The sequence below is a fragment of the Acyrthosiphon pisum genome, unplaced genomic scaffold (genome assembly GCF_005508785.2).
Source record: "Acyrthosiphon pisum isolate AL4f unplaced genomic scaffold, pea_aphid_22Mar2018_4r6ur Scaffold_20960;HRSCAF=22641, whole genome shotgun sequence".
NCBI lineage: Eukaryota > Metazoa > Arthropoda > Insecta > Hemiptera > Aphididae > Acyrthosiphon > Acyrthosiphon pisum.
Genome location: NW_021770374.1, coordinates 1,332,005 through 1,339,083, shown reverse-complemented (window position 1 = coordinate 1,339,083; position 7,079 = coordinate 1,332,005).

Below are 7,079 nucleotides of genomic sequence, written 5' to 3'. Positions count from 1 at the left end.
GAATAGAGTATAGCAGTGGTCGGCAACCTTTTTGGACTCCCGGGCCACATTCATAAATTAAAAGGAGTTCGCGGGCCAGACAAAAATAAAAAATTTATATTCCAAATTATTTATCAAGAAAAAAAATAACTGTTTAAAACTTTAAAATAATAGAACATAAAAATTACAGTTTTTAATAATATAATAAGTATAATATACAAGTATGGAAATTAAAACTGCTTTAGGCTTGATGTAATTTTTGTTGTTGGATATTGTTTATTATTTTTTCAATTTCCACATTAAAATGACTTGTACTGGCTCTAAGTACATAGTGGAGATGGTCATCAGTTAAGCATGAATGGTATGGGTTTTTAATTTTTTCTTATGAGAAAGGGCCTGTTCACACACGTAAGTGGATCCAAACATCCTTATCAAATCCAATCCAAACATCTTTAAACTTATCTAAAATATCTGGACAAATATTACCAGCCATGCTTAGTACACATTTTTTGACAAATTCTGTGTCTGTAAAAGGTTTTCCTCTTTTGCAATTAACAAAGCTACATTCACACTCGCAGAAATAATGGCTTTATTTTGAATAGTTACTTTTAAAAAGATCGTTTGTTCTCCGGTTAGAGCTTTTTGTAGTTTTTTAACTTCAATATATCTTAATTGTCCGTATAACGAGTCATATTTAACTTTATGTTTGGATTCATAATGTCATTTAATATTGTATTAATTAATTCACGACAAACAAGGTACATGACTTTTCCTTTATTTTCAATAAAAAAGTATTATATGATCCATTTATGTTGAAATACACGATATTCAGAATCTATTTTTCTTTCATCGACATTTCTAGAAAAAAACACATTAATTTAAAATGTCTATAGATAGATCAAAATGATTCCAAATATTTTGAAATTTTAGCATTAACAGAGAATGCAATATTTTATACATTTGGTGAATAGTTCAAGAATCTATGGTTATTCATTCTTAAGTTAGTGAAAAAATAAATTTAATTTCGTCAAAAACTGGTTTGTGGTAAAAATTCAATTTTTGGTTAATTTTTTTTTTATGTTTCTCCCTCCTATTTGAAAAGTATAGGGGAATTATTCACTTTAGACCTCCCAAAGTACCAATTAAATCCACTTTGAAACCAGAAAAAAATACGTTGTAAGATCATTACATTCATCCATCCGCTCAGAATCCAAAATATGGTAAACCTATAAAATATAAATTGATATAAAGTAGTACTAACAGCTTAAATAAAAAGTTAATTTGTTGCAGGATAAAAATAAATAATCCTTTGTTATTAAAATCATGTATAATACAAACTGTACGATAGTTAGAAAAGAAAATAAGGAAACAATAAATAGTAAATACAACTCAATTTAATGATTTTAACATATTTTTATTTTTTAAATGCATACCAATAATAATACATATTTTAGTTATTACTTATTTCTTAAAATACTTAATTTATTTTGGTTTTTTTCAACTCTGGTGCTTTTAATATTTTTAGGTTTCCAATTAAAATCTCTGAGGAGCTTACAATTAATAAAATGAATAATTATATAATTAAAATGGTCATTGCATGATGCATTAAACTTACAGATATATGACAAATAACTTTATTTTATCAAAAAGAAATTGTCGTATGAATTTTTTGTAAGGCATTATTTGAACTGTTTTTTTAATTATTTGTTGTGCTGAAGTTATAAATTGCGTAAAGCTATGTGTTGGTCTTTTTAAAAATATATCAGATGTTTTAGGGCCCGTATTACAATAGTTGAACTCCGGTTAAACCACCGAATTCGGCCGGTAAAATCAGTGGTTCAAGCGTAACCGAGGTTTAAACTATGATTGTAAAACGGGCCCTTAGTCATAGTTTCTACAAAAAAGAAATTCTTGTTCATTAAATTGATTTTAAAAGTCTCCCAACAATTTTCATTCAATAATATTTTGCTTTCATGTAAGCATATCGCTTCAGCAGCACCCATTCCATCCTCAAAATACATATTAAACACTTGCTCCACCTTTAAATAATAATCATAATTATTTAATTAAACATATATTTTGAATTATAAATATACCTATTATGTATATTATGATGATAATGTCTTATTAAAAATAATATTTGAAAAAAATATAATAATTTAACCTTTCCAATATGTAGATACCTGTCTATGTTATCATATACCTACTTAAAATAAAACAATAGTTAATAGGTTACTGCTGTCTGCTATAGCCTATAATTCTATGCATTGATATATAATATATTAGTATAACCACCTAATGTACACCTTGACAGCTTTACTATATCTACAAACTACATGTATTGATGTACAAGCACATTATTAAACATTTAAACATACTAATTTAATAAAATAAACTATCACCTCAGGTGTTATCCGTAAAAATTTCATTGAACCGCTTGTATTGACTGAATGATTCATGGATATTTTAGCACAAAGAGGGGGGTCTCTTAACAAAAATGTATCATTTTTTCTGGTGTTACGGTTGTTTTTTTTTTATTAGTATGTCAAATTTTGCATCACAGAATGTGTTTCTCATTGTTTCATTACATTTTACTTTGTACACCTTACTGTGCTGGCCTACCCAATATTTATGAAACATTACTCTGAAAAAAAAAAGATTACTTATACATTAATATTATTCAAATATTAAGAACTACTTTTACTTACCTTGATGGATTGTCAAGCTGACCAACACGAATCCAATGAGTTTTCGAAAATTCTTGGTAAAGCATTATGAAATTCTCAACTTCATTTACATTATTAATATTTGCTCTAAGAATCGAGGTCTTTTCATTTATATTAGAAACTTCATTTGATTGAACCGCAATGATATTATTATTTTTTAAAAACTTAATGAATTCGTCCATTATAAATACAATATAATTGATTATTCAGAAATGCAGAAACAGAAAACTACCACCAACAAAATAAATACCTAACGAGAACTCAAACAACCAGAGTTTAAAAATGCCTAAATAATGAAAATACTAAGATGCTTTAAAAACTAACAACTTAAAATTAAAATTACAACGATAACGGAGATATACAATCAAAGTCTAAACATTAAAGCAAGTCAAAAATCTATTTAATATTCCTGTTGACAAATTAATAATAGCTGGTAGGTAGTCTGATGGTCAATAAATAAACAATGTGACTATACTGTTATCAGATTGATATATTTAGATTATAATTTAGGAACCTATCCATATTTATTTTAGTGGCGACATCAATCTAATAATTAATAAACCAAGATGTAGAGAAGATAAAACTTCTATTAAAATGTTTGCTATTTAGGAAGTCATGTTGTACATTCAGATGTATTTTCAATGATGTGTAACCCCTACCTACCTCTAACTATGTATGTAATTAGTTTAATAAATGTGTAAAAAATATTATTTGTAAACCACTGCTGATGTAGGTAGTAATGTAGTATGCCTAAAATTGAAAATAGTAACAGGGCTTTTCAATCATCAATGAACTAGACTACCAAACTGGACGTCCAAAATTGTTTTTGCACCATTTATGTGAAGATACAACTATTTCTTTAATTGGATTTTTAAACCGTTAGCTAATGTTTTCTAAGGATTTTACTCTAATAATATTTTGCACAGCTCCAGTAGCTAACATTCCATATATTATTAAAATAATCATTGAACACTAGTTCAATTCGTTCCTCTAAAAATAGTTGTGTCTTTATTAAAAATACAAGACATATATTAATGTTAGAGCATGAACTTTTAGTAAGGTACCTATTTCAATTAAGAATCTTATGTTTTAGTAAAAATAAAACATTTAAGTAAGATTGGTATTTTGTTTCTATGTTAGGAATAACCTAGACAATCTTTTTAGGTAACAAAAAAGGTGTGTAAAAGTACAATACACTTAGTCTAGTAAGAAATGTTCACTCTGAGGTATGAAGGTACCTACTAAAGTAAAAAATTTAAATAATTGTGTAGAGATCACATTCTAAATTAATTTATTGAATTATAAATTTATGAATATAATATCATAATAATATTGTTTAATTAGCTATTCCTACTAAATAGTTATTTTAATTTGTTTAAATTATATAATATAATATTATAATATATAAAATTATAATAATATAATATTTAAATTAATATATTATATTAAATTAAATTATTTAATAAAATAATGATAAGAAAAAGCGGGAAATTTGAAATGGGCCAATGAGAACGTGGTATACATAAGGCGCTCTGTGGCGTCCTGGGGGTCGATTCTTGAACGGCGCTGTTTATTAGTCGTATACGACAATTAGACGTTGTCGAATGAGATTTCCTATTCTTGAATTTCACACGACTGATGAGCGTATGAAAAGTCATGTGCCTTCTAAAAGTGTGGGTCTAACCACACGCCATTCAGTTTTCGTATGCGACAATAGTGAAATCTGTAGAACCTTTTATGTCATTGTTTTATTCACATCGCTTCTTTATTGCTATGGATCATCTTTCAAGTATTATTTTTTTATAGTTTCTATTTCCAATAGCTATGTAGTACAATTCAAAAAAATACAACTTCTTACAGGCCTATAAAATGGCTAATTTTGATGACTTAGCAAATTTGTTTGTTATTGAAAATGTACAAAATCAAATTAATTTTCAACCACTACCAAGACTAAGAAGAGAAACATTTGTTTCGGATGCTTTTAAACTTTCAAACTCAGCCTTTATAAAAAATTATAGACTTTCTAAAGAGTTAGTTAAGGACTTAATTGAAGAATTAAGTCCACTGATTTCATTACAAAATAGATCATCTGACTTAGATGTGACAACAAAAGTAAGTTGTTTAGTTGAGTTCTTATCTACATTATATATCTCAGTTCTGTATTTTTTTTTATATTTGAATTTTTAGGTTTTGATATCCTTAAATTTTTATGCCACTGGTAGTTACCAAACTCCAGTTGGTAATAGCAGATTTGCTTTAGTATCACAAAGTTCAGTATCTAGATGTTTGGAACAAGTGACTACTGCATTGAATGATGAAAGTATTTTTGGGAAATGGGTAAATTTTCCAAGTAATTTAATAAAATTACGAACAGTTCGTAATGAGTATATATCTATTCAATATTCACATTTTACTAGTTTTAGTATATAATTTTAACAGTTTTAGATTTTATGAGACAACAGGTTTTCAAGGGTGCATAGGTTGTATTGATTGCACTCACGTGGCTATAGTGCCACCAAACAAAGATCCCTTAAATGCTCACCCAGAATACATTTATGTTAACCGTAAAGGCTACCATTCAGTAAATGTACAACTAGTTGAGTACCTTTATTACTATATAATTTACTTGGTATTAGTTTATAAAAATAAAATATATAAAATAATGTTTAGATATGTGATTCAAAACTAAGAATTATGAATGTGAATGCATTATTTCCTGGATCTACTATAATGATTCCTATATATGGAATAATAGTGATGTATTTCCAGTAGTAAAAGAGATTTATGAAAGAGGCCACACAGGATTTTTTCTTTTAGGTAAAAATACATTTTGAAATATAACATAATTTTCTTAATTTGTACAATAATTAGGAGATTCAGGGTACGCGTTGAGACCTTGGTTACTGACTCCTATTGCTGAACCAATCACTGAAGAAGAAAATTTCTATAGTAAAATGCAAATGGCAACTCGTAGTGTGATTGAAAGGTGTAATGGAGTATTGAAAATGAGATTTAGGCAAGTTTACAACTTAATAGTACTTAATGTGTAGATATGTAGTATAAGAAAAAATAATATGACGTCGCTATCATGCCAAAATTAACTAAGTAATAATTGCATTACGTCTAGATGTCTTCTAAAACATAGATTTCTGCATTACCACCCGGAAAAAGCTACAAAAATTATAAATGCTTGTACAGTATTGCACAATATGTGTATTATAAAAAATGTACCACTGCCGACTGATGAACATGTAGCTGAAATAGATATGGGAATAATTCAACAGAACATTCCAAATAATGAAATGCTTCATGGAGGCAATGATTTAGTCCAAGGCAGATATGTTCGCTCAAAAGTTATAAGTTATATGCAAAGAAATAGACAATATTAATAGTTTAATGCAAAATACATAAGTATACAATATATCTATGTATACATTATACATACATACCTTTTTTATCATAATAATAAAATGTAATACAATTTTTTTTTATATAATTTATTGTAGTACTAAATTATATAGTATGTTTTAACTTTTAATTATAATTTTGAGTTATATAACAATACGTTCGAAAAAAATAACATACCATAACAATAAATACAAACATGTATGTTTGATTATAATTAAAATATATTATATAAAAGAAAAACAATACCTTTAATGATTCAAATTCACTTATTTTAACTACAGCTAGTTCAGAAAAAAATGCATTTTTAATGAAAGTGTTTAAAAATAAAATAAAATAACACATAGTATACTGATAGTGACATTCTTCGACTAGAAAATGCATAGTTACATTTGTCAGTCTTTAAAAAATTATAATATGTTTATAACAATAAATAAAAACAATAGCAAAAAAAATAATAAATATCATTATTTCTCTTAATAATGATTTAGAATAGATGAGAATTAATGAAAAGTAAATTTTGTGAGCTTCTTAACTTTAAAGTAAAATGTTAGAAAAACATAAGTATTTTAAATGATTGAAGGTTGATTTTCAAGCACAACCGCAATTCGTTGGTAGATAACTATTTTTTTCTCTAAGAATATCAAGTTTAGATTTATAGTACTCACTCTTCATACTAAGTTTTTTTTTTTGCTAAAACAACTAAACATGCAGCACTATTATTACTTTCTTCTAATCTTTTGGCAGTTGTTGACTTTTTTGGTTTCTGTTGTTTACTATTTGAATACCTATCAGTGCAGAATTATAATAAAGATATAAGGTTATACAAATATATTTTATTTTTAATTGTATACTGTTTTTATTAGACTGTGCACAAGGAATGCTAGTATTTGCATTAGAGTCAATAACTGTGGTACTAATGTTTTGAGGTGGGCTCAAAGAGAAACTTGTCAAAAACTCTACATTTTC